This window comes from Siphateles boraxobius, unplaced genomic scaffold (assembly GCF_051911475.1).
Source record: "Siphateles boraxobius isolate OS27281-9 unplaced genomic scaffold, OSU_SipBor_1 2, whole genome shotgun sequence".
NCBI lineage: Eukaryota > Metazoa > Chordata > Actinopteri > Cypriniformes > Leuciscidae > Siphateles > Siphateles boraxobius.
Genome location: NW_027508810.1, coordinates 6890504 through 6908792, shown reverse-complemented (window position 1 = coordinate 6908792; position 18289 = coordinate 6890504).

Sequence of the window (18289 nt, the reverse complement as noted above, 5' to 3'; positions counted from 1 at the left end):
CACAAGCAGAAAATACGTCAGGATACAGATTAGCCACATCGTCAGAAATCGCACACACATCTGGAACATCAGTCACCTCTGGCACGGGCATGACTTGGCCTCCGGCCAAATCATTTCCTAAGATAAAGGTTATTCCTTTCACGGGCAGTGAATCACGAATACCAACCTTTACAAATCCTGAAACTAGTGAACTGTTTAAGTACACACGATTCAAAGGAACTGGTACAATTTGCATTTCAATACCACGAACTAGAATATTCGAGCCGCAGTATGAAACAAAACCGGTCATCACAAACGGTTTATAATTCACATCAGGAATCTCAGTACAATTTGACAATTCAGATGATTGCACAGTCTTGAGTAACGCGACACTTTTCAGAGGCTGCACCTGCTGCTTTCGTTTCAACACAACACAATCCGCAATCAAATGTCCCTGCTTATGGCAGTAAAAACATTCTCTCATCTCCTTTGATTGTGAAGTTCCCGTCTTTGCTCGGACATTCTGATTAAGTGGCGGACTGTCGGTCACGCTATTTTCAGCGCGTGTCACTGAAAAAGCTGTCTTATGCGTGAGTACGAATTCATCTGCCAAGACCGCAGCACGAGACAGTGAATCAACTTTTTGTTCATTTAAGTACACCACCACACGTTCAGAAAAACATGATTTAAATTCCTCCAACAGAATTAATTCTCTCAACAAAACGAAGTTATCAGCTTTGCTTGCATTACTCCATTTGTCAAACAGAATACTTTTATCCCGTGCGAATTCTACAAAAAGTCTGGTTAGAATTCTTTTTATGGCTTCGAAACTTTTGTCTGTATGCCTCTGGGACTAGCTCATACGCACGTAATATTGCCGATTTCTCATACTCTAAACCATCCTCCAAAGAAAGAGTAGAAAAGACTTCTTGCGCCTTTCCTATCAACCTGCACTGCAACAGAATAGCCCAAACCTCTCTCGGCCAACCGAGTGATAGAGCAATACGCTCAAAAGCATTGAAGTAGGAGTCCACCTCAGTCTCTCTAAAATGTGGAACTAGCGTAATATGCTTACTGACATCGAATGACCCAGCTGCTAACGATGGAGAAGCTGATGACACTAGTGGTTGAGTATGAACAGAGGACACGGTTGCCAACGGTGGAGTATGAACAGGAGGAACGTTGATATCTCGAGGTGGATGCAGTTGCGCAGCAGAGCTCCCCACAATTTTCATTGCCTCGAGCTCCAACTCTCGCATTTTTATCTGTTTATCTGCCTCAATTTCAAATTTGCGAATCTGTAATCGCAAATCCAACTCACCCTGACGATTCTGCACTTTCTCTTGTGCTTCCAGCTGCAATCGAGCCAGACGAACTTTCAGTCTCGCGTCTCCCTTTGAATTTATAGAAGTAGGAGAGAACGGTTCAAATTGAGGTAACCCCGTTCTAATTCCTTCCACTGTTACAGGCGTAAGCTCATCGCGCCTCTGCGTTTCAATATCAACATCACACTCTACTATATCCCCTTTTTCTGGTACCACAAGCACATTCCTCTCTACTAACTGCTCACGTATAATAGATTTTATTTCCCTCTTAAGAGACTGTCGAACCACAACAATCTGAAAATGTTTCGCGATTGCTAACAAGTCATCCTTTCTGCAGCAATCTAACAATTCTACAGTAGGATTTTCAATAAAACTTTCCAAATCAAACGTTGCCATGATTCCTGCTGATCAAATCTACTAGCCTACTAAAATTACTTATTCACTCACCACATTCCCAGTGTAAAAATAGCAAGGGTGTCTCGGGACAATTAATCAATCAATCCAAATATTAATTAATTTCCAGGAAAAATTAATATCCCGGACGAGCCCCCATTAATGTTACGACCCTTCTTAGATTTTAGCCGTCTAGGGCGTTAGAAGGGGAACATTGATCATCCCTCGACAATAATTACCAAAAGAACACTGGGAAGTGAGTGAAGCAAAGGCAGTAGAACGCTTAAGGGTTTTTATTGCTGGCCACAACCGGTCAAAAAGAGCTCTCCATAAAATATATGTATTTTCACAAGTACATATACTTATAAAGAAACAATTCAAACAAATAATTGCCAATCAATAAAGTAACAAACATACCAGCAAATTATATATTAATTCTAGGAAAGGAAAAGGGCAACTGGACAGTGCCAACTCAAAGAAATGAATAAAAAGAAAACAATCTTTCTTACCCGTTTTTAGTCTAACCTAACTAATCAAAATAAAATGTAGAAAAGAAAGGTCTTCGACGTCCGCGACGTCGTATGCTTTCCTACTCTAACTAACCAAAACAAAAATACAACGGTGGCACTTGTCCCTAAATCTAGTGTGTTTAAACAAAGAAAAATACTACATGTGCACAATGTATGTCACGTGACATCTTACCTGACCCTTTTCTTTATCCCGTTTTAACAAAGCATCAATACTCAATTCCAGATAACGAGCAAAGGATTTCAGGTTACAGAACTAACACTGATTCACATGACACATAACATAAACGAACTGATTCAATAATCAAACGAATTTCAACACAAACATAACAAAGAACTAAGCAAACGGTTGCAGTTCACAAAACAAAAAGCTGGCCACATCAATCGCGTTCAGGTGCTCCTTTATAGTTCCCGCATTTCCTGATGATCCCCGTGATTGGATCGCTATTTCCCTCCTCTCTGATGACAAACCGCAGAGATGAGCCAATGAGTCTAACCAGGACAACCAATCAGCGCTTCATCTGCGAAAGAGAAAGTAGACCATGGCAGAAACACAAAGAAATACAGAGACACCCAAAGTCGCAGTCTCTTGTAATCACCTTTATTCATAACAGTGACAAAGTGGCCAATAAACATAATTTAAGTGTTACAGTAAATGTGTTGATCTAAACGACTGTGACATTGGTTATTTTTAACAAAAAGTTTTCTTTATTCTTTTGTTTTATCACGCTTGCATAGATGGGTCATTTTAGACCTATGTGTGTAAACTTGATGTATTAACACAAAACCTAGGAAATAATAAAATATGAATTTGTGATAATTGAAAACAAGATATTTTGAATATTCATAAATCATGAAATTTATAGATCATGAAATATTAAATGCTCAAATAAAGTGATTTCAAAAGGTGAAACAAAAAAATGCCAAGCCATGCATGAAATAACATAGGAAATGAATATGGGTCTTTTTAGACCCATGTGGTGCATTAGACGGGGTATCCATAGCTTGCGCATCAAAGGGTTAAACTGGACGATGACTTTCTTCTAGAGCAGCTGTACAGCCAAAATCTTTGTTGCATTAATTTCCTGTTATAACTGTATACTTTCCTGTTGCTTAATTTTCTGCAACAATCTGTATTGTAAAAAGCGCTATATAAATAAAGGTGACTTGACTCTGTTGGCGTGGGCATAACTGCTATCATAGAGGGAAAAAGCAATCTACTGAAGACAGTGCTCCTTTCAACCACAAACTGTGAACTCAGCAGAAAGAGTGTGATGTCTTGAAACGCAGCAAGACATAGGTGATTCAGGAGATGATGAAGACGAGGCAACAACAAACCAAAGACGGGTCTGTGCTGGTTAGAGACCTGAGTCACCTTGTTGCCTTTTAGTGTTTTTTTTCTTGGCTTGCATTGAAAAAAACAACACTAAAAGGCAGGCGTGCCTCTGGAATATGCTACTTCATGAGCAATCGGAAGTTGTCCAGTTCATCTGGAACACATATTGAGCGGATCTACACCAGGGTCAGCAAGAGCTTTTCATTATTAATGAATACTACAGAAGGGGCTGGGCAAGTATTTCGCTCGCACAAAGTTCTGGGAATTTTGAGGAAACATGAAATTAAACATTGAGGACCACATGGATGCCATACAAGAATTTGCGATGTGGTAATCCTCGGGAACGTGTCCAAATAGGCCCTTGCTCTCTCTCTCTCTCTCTCTCTCTCTCTCTCTCTCTCACACACACACACAGCACTTCAAACAGAGGAAATCCATATTGCTGTGGAACTGTCGCCCGTTGGGGATGAACTATTTGAGTTTGCTGCTCTCCACTTCTCATCTCTGGCAAGCCCAGTAAATAATAACCAGAGTTCTAAGTGAGTTGCTGCACAAGGCCAGACAAAGATTAATCTTGCATCACTCTAGACTGGACTGTGGGGAGTCCATCACTCACACTTCAATCGGATGGGAGGAAAAAAAATCCAATGCCAATCTGAAAGAAGCTCTCTTTTCTTTTGGCTTGAATTCCCCAACTAATGATGGACCACCATTGAAAAGAACATTTGCATTTGAATTTCCTAAGGAAAATACCAGGTCTTGCAACGCAACAAATATGAGCACCTGAAGCAGGCAGTCCGAGGTTCTAGAGTTGGGGTACTCGAACTCGGACTCGGACTCGAGCCCAATTTTGAATGAACTCTGACTTTTCACGCACTCGGATGAATTTGTACTCGGACTTGACACAGACTCGGACATTTTAGACTCAGAAAAATGTCCGAGTCCAGTCGAGTCCGGGCACTGGAGGACACAATATTATTCAAAAACGAAACGATACTACTTGTGTTGTTTCCGCGTTGAGCATTATCCAATCACAGACATGTATATTAAGCGCATGAACACAGTGACAGATCAGAGGCATTTTAGAGTCAACATGCGGAGAATTCGCTTAAAATGTATGTCCAGGATCAGTACGAGCTTTATCCTTTCGCAAATCTCCTCATAAAAAAAGTCTTGACGCAATATAAATGAGAGATTCACTGTGCTGTGCGGACAACTTCAGTGTTTATGACGAGAGTTTTAGGGAGAGTGCAGAACGCGGTAAGTAAGTGATGGCTTAAAGAGCGCTATTGCCAATCTAAATAATAGTTTTGTTTTTCGTGCTTCTAGAGGACCAGTGGTAATGTTCACACTGTAAATTATAAAGAGTGATAAATGCATTTAAATATGGGAGTGAATCCGCTAAATTTTAGTCCTGTGAGTCTTGAAATTGCGATGATTGACATAGTAACCATAGCAACATGAGAAAGTGATAACCATAACAACATTTTGGTGTCTAATAATTTTATGATGTTTGTTACATTTACACTTTGGTCATAAGTTTGTGTAAATGTTTGTGTCTAAATGTCATTTTTATTTATTTATTAATAAGAAGGATTTTTCACATAACAGATGTTTAATAGCCTAGTCCACAAGACAAAATACAAACACAAAATACAAGACAAATTACTTGATTGTAATATTGTGTGTCATTACTTTAATGATCCACAACTGTTTTTTTGTTTTTTTGGTTTTGTATTTTTGATTTTTTGTAATGGTTGTTCCTGAGGAAAAATCCTCCAGCTCCTACACATTCTTTGCTTTTCCAGCATCTTCTGCATATTTGACTCCTTACCAGCAGTGACTATGATTGTGAGATCCATCTTTTCGCACAGGTGACAACAACTATTACAAACCCTGCAAACATTTAGTGATGCTCAAGAAGTCCATTAGGATGAAACTGGATGTAAATTGTTCCCATTTGTTGAAAAATTATATTAATTTAGTCCTGCCCTTCAGAGGCTAAAAAAGATATTAGCATGTAAAACAAATTAAGAAAAATTGAAACATCACCATTTGCTCAAAGGTTTACCCCTGGCTCTTAATGCATCGTGTTGCATTCTTGAGCATTACCTTGCAGATTCTGAAAGATGTACAATAGGTAAACATATGACTTTGACTATACATTACAATAATTTTGTAAGGTTTAAAATATTAATTTAAGAGCTCAGTGTTGAGACCTTTCGCCAGAATTTGATTGGAAGGTGATCTGACCAATCATAATGCAGATACCCGCCATTTTTGTCCGACAAACAAACCAAACCAGTTAGTAGATTAAAGTCAGTGGACTTGAACAATCGTGTGTATTGATTTATTTTTGCAATTCTGATTTTCATTCATGTTTAATACGTGCTATAACTAGAAGAGATTATCAGTTCATGTGCTGGTTGAACTGAGGCCCACACATTAAAGCACCACAAAACAGTATTTATTGTTTGAATTTCATAATAATTAAAAACATTTGAAAGATGAGACTTTATTTCATACCAAAAGTAGGCTGCTCTGTCTTGTATGTTGGTGCATTGTCAGTGTCCTCTTTGCTCCTCAATATATGTTTCACTGTGTGAGAACATGTGAAGTGAGAGCGGAATGGCTTGTCGGACGTAGCAACAGTAACTAAGAGGGGCGGGTCTTTGTGAAAGGTCAATTTCAAATAATTTAAATCTTTTTGGACTCAGCCGGACTCAACTCAGACTCGGATGTTAAGGACTCGGACTCAAGTCCGACTCGGCCCTCTTTGGACTCAGACTTGGACTCGATTGTTAAGGACTTGGACTCGACAAAGGTGGACTCTGACCCAACACTACGAGGTTTCAAAGTCCGCTTAAATTTGATTTTGAGCACCAGACATCAGAACCTACATAAACCTAGAAAATGTATGATTTATTGGGCTGAAAAAGGGATGCACATGAAAACTATGTGGGGTTCGCAACACCAACAGAATAGTCCATGCATAGTGCTTGTGGTTTTTTTGACCTATACATTCATGTCCATAAATTTGTGATACAGTTTAATTTTCGACAGACAGATCACAGTATTCACCTCACTGTTCAGAAATAATTTAAATAGGGCTGTGGAAAATAATGCATACATTTCCAAAATTTTAACTTTTTGTTTATCACGGTTATGATGTCATGTCTTGTTTTGTTTGTTTTTCTTTGAAAATCCCATCTTGGCAGCGGTGAATTATCTCTTTACACAAGATTTTCCCCACTTCCTATGGAAAACATTTAATGCTCACGATATTAGTGTGCCACTCACACCTGCTCCACGAAGCAGCATACGCTGTGTTTTAAACACATCCTCCAGAGTTCGTATTTGTCTAATTTCAGAAAAGAGACATCATAAAATTGACTGTTATTACTTGTGAGGCATAAATTACTGTCATTTTTTTCCTTATTTTGGAATGTAAAGGTTACTTTCGTACAGATGCACATGCAGCAGACAAATACGACCTCTAGGCTGCACCCTGCCTTTGAATTTAGACTTTAGACACCACAAGAGACAGCTGTCGGACCAAAGATTTACAGACTCTATACTAGGCCATAGATGTCCAACCCGATTTCACAACAATTCATATGTATTTTATGAGGTGGCTAATTCTGCAATAACCCCAGTGATGGGTAGGTTTAGGGGCGGGGTCAGGGGTAGGTCATTCATATGAATTCATACGAATTGGGCAACTCTTAAAATATGTACGATTTAGCAAAAAGCTTACAAATTTGTAGGAGCGAAGTTGTATGAATTCGTACGAATTAGCCACCTTGTAAAATACATACGAATTGCTGTGAGATCGTTGTACTAACGCTGCATGAAGAAGATCGATGTTAAGTGTGATTTACTTGTGATAAACTACAGTGGACAGTTGCATAAACTTAGCCTCTATGTTAAGACTGTGTCTTTAGAACTAAACAGTAAAATAATAATAATAATAATAATAATAACAATAATAATAATAATAATAATAATAATAACTATGAGCACAAAATTAACATTGCAATTTTTTACATATAAAAATAGCAATACACAAAACAACTGTCAAAGATGTCCATCTGAAACATGACCAGCAATGTAGGCTATATGTTGTTGTATGCTTAATAATACAAGATTGTATCTGTTGCCGCTGGTTTCCAAAGGAATTACTTGCGAGATGCGCCCAACAATTTCCCAAAGATAGCTTCTGTGCTGCAGGTTTCCCACGTTTCAACTATGAATAATAAAACAAACATAGTGGGCAATGTTTGCATCTTTATTTTATCCAGAGAGCATGTTCCACTTACCAGCATTGCCATGGGCGGCAGAATGATGACACACATTCATCAGAGGTTAAGGGTGAAATGTCTTGCACAAGGCATGAACAGCAACAGCCAGAGGATGAGAATTGACATTAGCAATATCTGCCCTCTCTGTCCAAACCCCGGCTCACCCTGAACAGAATGTGAACCGCTAAATCATCAATTACTTACAGAGTTAAATCCTATTTTTGCTAAATCCTTCACCAAGATATACTGAAGTCCAATTTACTTTTCAATGTTTTAAAATTATTTCAAAATGGACTTTTACATGCTGCTTTTTTACATAGGCATTTTTAATGCATAGTCCATTACCATGATGTATGAAATCTGAAAATAGCAAACCTGCTTTATAATTGTGACATATAGCAGATTTCATTTAATTTCTTATATTTTATTTTAATTTATTTAGAAACATGTCTAAATTTCACAAATTTTTTTTCTTAGGGCTGTATGATTTGGGGAACATCGAATTGTGTTTTTTTTTTTAAGTTAAATTGTTATTTAAAATTAGATTTTTTTAAAACAAATGAATATATATTGTGCTTATACATTAAAATGACTAAGAATAATTATAATCATTATTATTGCTAAATAAAATTACCAAACAAAATATTTAAGAATAAATATAACAATATAATAATAAGAAAATAATAATAATAATATATTTAATTTACAGAAAACGTATTTTACGGAATAAATGCAGGGTTACCTGTTAACTATACATCATTAGAAAGGTCTAAGGAATTATTATATTATAATCATAAACAAATATGACAATTTCTTATTTTTTGTCAGGAGTTATGCAAAATCTAAAAAGGAGTCCATGTTTTTAATATGAAATTTGAGCCTTGTAGCAACTCATAATCTCTTTGTCCAATCCCTAATATGGACAAAGGCATCAAGCCTGCGCTGTAGCTGAATGAAAACAAAGAAATGCTTTGACTGATTAAATATGCAGAAAATAAACACAAGGTTGAATCTTATACTACTTATATGTAAATTAAGTCATATGCTCTCAATGACAAATGCGGAACAGTTAGTTCATGCGTTCATGACATCAAGGCTAGATTATTGTAATGCTATTATGGCTGGTTGCCCTGCACGCTTAATAAACAAACTACAGCTGGTCCAAAACGCAGTTGCTAGAGTTCTTACCAGAATTAGGAACTATGACCATATTAGCCCGGTTCTGTGAACACTGCATTTGCTCCCTATTAAACATTGTATACATTTTAAAATTGTCAGGATAATAAACCAGTGGATTCAATTGCAAGTAAAAGTATGTTTATTTAGAGAGCTTGGTAGATGATGAGTAGTAGTAGTCCGGTATGATGGCACTTGGCAGCACAGGAACGCTGAGGACAAACCTGTGAAGATGAAGATGATGATGCTGATGATGATGATGATGATAGCAGTCCGGGAAACCCAGGAATTGATTGGAGACCGGAGAACTGGAAGTAGATGGCGTGAAGGGCAGGAGTGCAGGAACGAACGACACACAGGAACTGGAGACAGGCAGGATCACATGGAACATCCACAATGCTCTGACAAAGACAAGGTGAAAACAGAGGGACTAAGTAAGGTTCGCTGATCAGCTGGCGTGTTGATCAGACGCGGCTGGTAATAGATCAGCGGCAGTGTTGGGCAGTAGCGTCGCTACAAGTAGTGACGCTACTAGTTTAACTACATTTCTCAGTAGCGTGGTGGTAGCGTCGCTGTTTTCTGAATCAAATAGCTTTTCAGTAGCGAAGCTCTTTTTTTGATCAAGTAGTGCGGTAGCGTCCACACAAGCTAACGTTACATTTTCCCAAGCATTTCTAAAGCTCAAGCTCAAATCGGAAATACAACTGCTAAGTATCACTGATGCTGGATCAGTTAGTGACGGTGACTGCTTCTTCTTCTTGTTTTACGGTGGTTGGCAACCATAGGGCCATATTATATCATTAAGTTACCGCAATACGGAAAACATGGACTGAATTGCGATATAAAAACCAAATTTACTGTATAACGCGGAATTTCACGGAATTTGTCAGATCTTGGATGAAAAGAAGGTAAGTAGCCTTAACTTAAATAAAATCGCGATATAGACTAGTGTCTGTGAATATTAAACCGCTTAAAGACAATTTAAAAAGGAATCATGGATGCTCTGCGTGTCTCTGTGAATGAATGGCTCAGACGCGCGGATTAATTTACCACACATAAGCACCCATGATGCTTGCGATGTTTTCAGTAATGGATCGATGAACTTCATCTACACAGCCGCTCTGAGAGTCACTTTAGCAGCATTTTAGCTCGATTTGAGAAAAACTATCGTCATATAAAAAAAACAAAACAAAACAGAGACTCAAAGGTCTAGCTACATTGCAACCTGTCAAAATAAAAGGTTGGTTTTAACCTTTGAAGAAAGTTTTGCTTAAATCATTAGGCCTACATTTTAAATAATTGGTCATTACAATTTAAACCATTAAAAAAAACTATTCTATATAGCCCTTAAAATGTAATTTATTTAAAACATTTTATAAATTATTGTTAAATTATATACGTTTCATGATTTCAATTAATTACACGTTTTTGATTACTAAAATGTTATTTAACCATTAAAATGGGAGTCCAGAAAAATGAAAACAAAATAAAACTGAATTTGGAATTTGGGAAAAAATAAAACGGATTTCATAGGGCCCAACAAACCAGCTTTTTGGTGCATTACCAACACCTTCTGCTCCTTATGGTGTGACATCACGTACCAATATCAATCCTTGGGCTGACACGTGAGAAATGGAAAAAGATGCCCACACTCTTGACACCTGGTTTTGTTATAGTTTTATATAGTTATATGGTTTTATATAGTTATGGTTTTTTTGGGGGTCAAATTGGTTTGGAACAGTTGTTGAATAAACAATTGAACTGACAAATTATGCCTGCCTATATGTTTGATTGACAATTTTATTGATCACTGAGATAAAACTGACTTGGAATTAAGTTGGTTCAATATAAAAATTAAATTTGAAAAAGTAGCTTTAGATGTAGTAAACTACTTTTGCCATATTGCTGTAGCTTAGCTTGCTACATTTCCCAGGGTGGTAGCTTCAGTGTAGTGAAGCTACATTTAATGTAGAGTAACTGCTAGCTTAGCTCACTACATTTTCTAAGTAGCTTGCCCAACACTGATCAGCGGCAGTGATCAGCGACCCCGCCCACACGCACATACACACAAACGAGATGGGAAAGGATATAGCGAATTCATAAACCGTGACAAAAATATTGCTTATTACTTACAAAGCACTAAATGGTATTGTCCCCAGTGCTTGAGCAAGCTCTTAACGCATTATAGTCCTTCACGTCTATTGCGATCTCAAGTTCTGTCCAGTTGATAATACATAGAATATCAAAATCGATTACTGGCGATAGATCCTTTTCCTATTTATCACCAAAACTTTGGAACAGTCTTCCTAACATTGTCCGGGAAGCAGACACACTCTGTCAGTTCAAATCTAGACTGAAAACACATCTCTTTGGCTTAGCATAAACATAACACAGTATAGAATTCTATAATTCAATGTTAGGCTGCATAGATTAGGTCAGCCGGAACCGGGAACACTTCCCATAAATACTGATGTACTTGTTACATCATAAGAAGGATGGTGGCAATGTTAATATTAGTCTCTCTGTTTATCCTGAGGTTTACCGCAGTAAAATACTTTTAAAACAGCATTTTAAACACTTCCCATTAAGTTGCTTTTTCAAATGCATGTTATAAACGACTCAAACTCGCAGTGCTTTCACATAGCATACCACTGTTTACAGAGCCGCTCTTCACTAACAAGCTGTGCATATATTTAATTATAAATGTAAAAAAAATTGATTTCATAATTCCCCACATTTGTCATCACCTGCCAAAATTGCGATTGATTTTCTCAATTTGTATTTTTGATCTTTGAATTTCTGATAACATTTCACAAATTCCATCTTTCTTTCTATCTGACTGCTAAAAGTATTATAAAGTTTTAATGTGGTAAATCCTAATGTAACCTGGCCAATACGTTAAATATATTTTGATTCAACTAATACTGACTATGCCACCTCGGGAGTTTCACCCAAGGAAGTAAAGAAAGGAACTCAGGTTCGGTGGTGCAGTGAAAAGACAGAGTCGCTTCATACAATGAACAAATTAGTGAGTTTATTTGGTTAAGAAATCCATTCGACTGGCATCGTTAAGCCCAATATAAATAATGGCACGTTTATTTAAACAGTAAAATTAGCATCATGTTAAGAACAAGGCAAGCACAGAATCACATCACATTCACAAAAAAAGAAATATATAGTTCCCACAAAAGCAAACAAAGAAAATAATTAATTACCAAAAATAACAACCATTACAAGGCGTACATTACCTTGGGGGTGGCAGCCTAGCAAAAAAACAAATGTGCCCTCAACCACTTAAGTGTGCACCGCAAACAAAAATGGGAAGACGTGTTCCACCCTGGTGCTCCACACTCACGACAAATATGTTCACCCAAGTGTCTAGCCTCCCCCTCGGCGCACTCAGCCTTGACTGGAACCAAAAAGAAACAAAGAAAATGAGTGGGAACAGTACTATTACAAAGTCACCACAACATCCATTTAGACACAAATGTAAGATGATTGACAGAATTAGTTGGCGCGCAAATAATCCGCCTATCTAGTTCGCGTTACGGTCCCTAAATACAAAGGCAGGCGGTGGTTAGACGGAAAATACACACTGTGATAGGTTTACACCGTGCAGCCAACAGCCCAATCACACTAGTCAACCAACCTTGATGTTGAAAAACTAACCCAAACCAAGGAAAAGGCTACTAAAGTTAAACTTAAGGAAAACGATACTAGGTTACTAACGTAACCTTGGTTCTCTCTAGAGAGGGAACGAGTATTGCGTAAGTTTAGCTTACGCTACGGGAAAGATTCATCTTCTCGAGATACTGAAGCCAAAAAATTATCCTTAATTTTGTATTCCTTGTCAACGCAGTGCAGCAGCTAGCAGACCTAGAGCAGGCCATCTCGCGTGCTCATTGGCTGCCCTGCGTCACGCCCAATGAAGGGCGCCCGCTCGAGGACCAATAAAAGATGCCACTTGGGAACCGACGGGGGGCGCGGCGGATTCATCCTTCTAGCTCCTCTAAGGAAGCGGATGACCAACTCGCACAGCCCGCCAGAATGGGCGTGGCTTAGCGTATAACACTAGGGGCTGTAGGCTGACTTCCCTGGTTTTCGTCGACTGAAGCGAAGTCGCTCGTGGCGCGAGCACGGCCGGTTACGCAATACTCGTTCCCTCTCTAGAGAGAACCGAGGTTACGTTAGTAACCGAGTATCGTTCTCTTACGAGAGGTTCTCTCGTATTGCGTAAGTTTAGCTTACGCTACGGGAACACTTTGTCAACGCCGTGCGTGCCAAGCATCCACATGAGACCCCGAGCTTTCAGGGGAACCCCATAAGTGGAAAAAATAAGGTGGCCAGCCACGCGGGCCATCACTTGTACATAAGCACACATAGGGAATACAGAGCAGTGCGCCGGTCTGTATAGGCACATGGCACATACCCTACTTAGTGCAGCTCAACCAGCAGAGCCGAGTCATGTGAGAGTGATCTGAGCAGGAGATCTGGGCAGAATACACCTCTCCTTCAGACTGACAACAGTTTAGCCTGCAAGGCAGGAACTTCTAGGTTATAAAACCTGACAAAGGTAGACGGGGAGCTCCAGCCCGCCGCTACACATATGTCATGGATAGAAATTCCACTGGACCATGCCCACGAAGAGGCCACGCCTCTCGTGGAATGAGCCCTGATGCCCAGAGGGCATTGCAGTCCTTTTGACGCGTAAGCGGCCGCTATAGCGTCTACTATCCATCTGGACAGGTTCTGTTTCGAGGAGGCGAGACCCTTGGTGCGCCCACCAAACGAAACAAAAAGCTGTTCCGAACGCCTGAAGGAGGCGGAGCGCGTAATGTAAAACCTCAGCGCTCTGACAGGGCAGAGGAGATTCACATCACCTTCGCTGTCAGATGCTGGGAGAGCTGACAACGAAATAACTTGCGCTCTGAATGGAGTGCCCATCACTTTAGGGACATAGCCATGTCTAGGTCTGAGGATGACTTTAGAGTCATTCGGTCCGGACTCAAGACACGACGCGCTGACAGACAGCACATGCAGGTCCCCTACACGTTTTACTGACGACAGTGCAGTCAGAAAGACGGTTTTCAGTGATAGATATTTCAACCCCACGGAGTCTAGTGGTTCAAATGGAAAAGCTTTCAGGGCCTCGAGGACCAATAAAAGATGCCACTTGGGAACCGACGGGGGGCGCGGCGGATTCATCTTTCTAGCTCCTCTAAGGAAGCGGATGACCAACTCGTGTCTTCCCAATGACTGGCCGTGCGTCGATTCTGCGAACACTGCCACGGCCGCCACGTATACATTGAGCGTGGATGGGGACCTTCCCTTATCCAACAGCTCTTGTAGGAAGGTGAGCAGATGCGCCACCCCGCATGTCCGCGGGTCCAGACCCCTGTCGGTGCACCATCCAGAGAACACCGACCAATTAGACGCGTAGAGCCTTCTCGTGGAAGGGGCTCTAGACTGTGTGATCGTGTTCATCACTCCTTCTGGCAGGGCAACGAGTACCCGTTGATCAACCATGCATGCAGAGACCAGCGCTCTGGATGGGGATGCCAGATCGTGCCGCGAGCCTGAGAGAGGATCTGCCCTCACCGGATTCGGCCACGGAGCTGTATGTGACAGCCGTGCTAGTTCCGGGAACCAAATCTGATTCTCCCAAGGCGGGGCTATGAGGAGCACTTTGTAAGGCGCGTTTCCCTCATTCTCTTGATCACCTGTGGCAACAGAGAGACCGGAGGGAAAGCATATAGCGGGAGGCTGGGCCAAACCTGGGCCAGCGCGTCCTCGTCCTTCGAAAAGACCGTTGGGCATTGTGCGTTGTCTTTTGACACAAATAGGTCGACTTCCGCTCTGCCGAATAGGCGCCACAGTTTCTGGACCGTTTGGGGATGCAGGGACCATTCCCCTGGGGGAACATTGTCCCTGGACAGTTTGTCTGGGCTGTCGTTCAAATGGCCAGGCACATGTGCCGCCCTCAGCGAACGAAGGTGCATCTGAGACCAAATAAGGAGGCGTTCCGTCAGATTGCAGAGATTTCTGGATCTGACACCGCCCTGACGGTTTACATAGGATACCACAGACATGTTGTCCGAGCGGACAAGAACATGCTGGTCCTGTATGAACGGGAGGAAGCACTTCAGCGCGTTCTCGACCGCTATCATTTCCAGACAGTTTTGTGAAAAACCCTTCTCCTGGTCTGACCACTGGCCAAAGGCTGGTCTGCCCTCGAACAGCGCGGCCCAACCCGAGTTGGACGCGTCTGTCGAGATGACTTTACGATAAGAGATGGTTCCCATCATTACTCCCTGCTGGTACCAGTCGGCCACTAACCAGTGCTGCAGAGCTGCTATGCAGGCCTGAGTCACTCTGATTTTCTGGCCGCCAGACACCCAGGCTCGGCGGGACACGCGAGCATTCAACCAGCGTTGGAGCGGGCGCATGCGCAGTAGGCCCAGCTGGAGCACCGCTGCAGCTGATTCCATACAGCCCAACATCCTTTGAAATTTTTTCAAAGGGAAAAAGCTGCCTTCTGGAAAGATGCGGCTAGGTGGCGAACACGGCGCGCGCGCTGTGTCGATAAACGAGCCGTCATGGTCACGAGTCCAGTGCTATTCCTAAAAAGGAAATTGACTGGCTGGGCAGTAATGAGCTCTTGGTCCAGTTGACCGTGAGTCCCAAGCTTTCCAGATGACTGAGAAGCACTGTTCTGTGAGATAGCAGTTCTGTCTCTGACTGTGCCAATATCAGCCAATCGTCCAGATTGTTCATTATTCGCAGCCCCTGACTTCTCAGGGGGGCGAGCGCCGCGTCCATACACTTTGTAAATGTACGGGGTGCCAGGGACAGGCCGAACGGCAGGACGGTGTAATGATATACCTGACCGTCGAAGGCGAATCTCAAAAATTGCCTGTGAAGGGGTACTATCTGAATCTGAAAATAGGCATCCTTCAGATCTAGAAAAATAAACCAGTCCCTCGGGCGAACGTGCGCGAGGATTTTTCTGGTCGTAAGCATTTTAAACGGTCTTTTCGCAAGCACTTAGTTCAAATGTCTCAGATCTAGGATAGGTCTGAAGGCTCCGTCCTTCTTGGGTACGAGAAAATATCGGCTGTAAAAGCCTGACTCGCTCAGAGAAGACGGTACCTTTTCTATAGCCCCTTTGCACAGCAGCTTTGCTATTTCTGCGTGAAGTAGGTGTGCTACTTCCGCATTCACTATCGTCGCGGTCCGGGCTTGAAAGCGCGGGGGACGGCGAATGAATTGAAGTGTATAGCCCTGCTTTATTGTGCTCAACACCCATTCTGAAATCCCTGGGATAGTTTCCCACGCAGCTATGTGAGCCGCTAGGGGGCGAATGGCCTCCCGGTTCAGACCCCCGCCATTTGCGGGCTTGTGAAACTGAACCGGAGCCGAAAGCGTGGTGCACACGCTCTCGGTTCTGGGCAATGGCTGCTCGCTGAAAAGCCGAAACCGGCTGATTTGTGTGAGATGTCCCAATCATAAGGGATGGGGAACATTCTTTTGTCATTTTTTGACGCGCGAGCAGCGCTCCGGGCGGAAAAGCTTCCTGTAAGCGTGAGCGTGTGTGCGCGGGCACGAGACTTACAAGTGTACACCGCATTCCAAATTATTATGCAAATTATATTTTACACTGATTTTCCTAAATAGTCGATGCAAATGACAGTCAGTATAATTTCCAAGTGACTAGCTTTTAGGGTATAAGTCGAATTTCATTGAACAAACCACCCAACGAGAACAGTATTTTTTTTCAAAAATAAAAAACTGAAAATGCACTGTTACATTATATTATGCACAGCAGAGATTGAAAACTTTTTATAGGTTGTAAAGAACTGAAAATGGTCATTTGTTGAATTGGCAGCATAAGGAGATCATATTTACTGAAATCAAAAGCTATTTTAATCGAACACATCTTAACAGGGAAAGTTACATGTTAACATAGGATCCCTTCTTTGATATCACTTTCACAATTCTTGCATCCATTGAACTTGTGAGTTTGTGGACAGTTTCTGCTTGAATTTATTTGCAGGATGTCAGAATAGCCTCCCAGAGCTGCTGTTTTGATGGGAACTGCCTCCCACCCTCATAGATCTTTTGCTTGAAGATGCTCCAAGGGTTCTCAATAGGGTTAAGGTCAGGGGAGGATAGGGGCCACACCATGAGTTTCTCTTCTTTTATGCCCATAGCAGCCAATGACATACAGGTATTCTTTGCAGCATGAGATGGTGGATTGTCATGCATGAAGATGATTTTGCTGCTGAAGGCACGGTTCTTCTTTTTGTACCATGGAAGAAAGTGGTCAGTCAGAAACTCTATATACTTTGCCGAGGTCATTTTCACACCTTCGGGGACCCTAAAGGGGCCTACCAGCTCTCTCCCCATGATTCCGGCCCAAAACATGACTCCGCCACCTCCTTGCTGACGTCGCAGCCTTATTGGTACTTGGTGGCCATCTACCAACCATCCACTACTCCATCCATCTGGGCCATCCAGGGTTGCACGGCACTCATCAGTAAACAAGACTGTTTGAAAATTAGTCTTCATGTATTTCTGGGACCACTGCAACCGTTTCTGCTTGTGAGTATTGGTTAGGGGTGGCCGAATAGTAGGTTTATGCACAACTGCAAACCTCTGGAGGATCCTACACCTTGAGGTTCGCGCGACTCCAGAGGTACCAGCAGCTTCAAATACCTGTTTGCTGCTTTGTAATGGCATTTTAGCAGCTGCTCTCTTAATCCGATGAATTTGTCTGGCAGTAACCTTCCTCATCATGCCTTTATCTGCACGAACCCGTCTGTGCTCTGAATCGGCCACAAATCTCTTCACAGTACGATGATCACGCTTAAGTTTTCGTGAAATATCTAATGTTTTTATACCTTGTCCAAGGCATTGCACTATTTGACGCTTTTCCGCAGCAGAGAGAACATTTTTCTTGCCCATATTGCTTGAAACCTGTTGCCTGCTTAATAATGTGGAAAATCCTTCTTTAGTAGTTTTCCTTTAATTGGGCTCACCTGCCAAACTAATTGTCACAGGTGTCTGAGATTGATTTCAGTGATCCAAAGAGCCCGGAGACACAATACCATCCATGAGTTTGATTTAAAAACCAAATATTTAATGTTTATGACAATTAATTCCAATTTGCATAATAATTTGGAACACGGTGTATTTGATGCCCCGATCATAATGGATGGGGAGCGTTTTATTAATGCCCTGCGTTTTGTGATA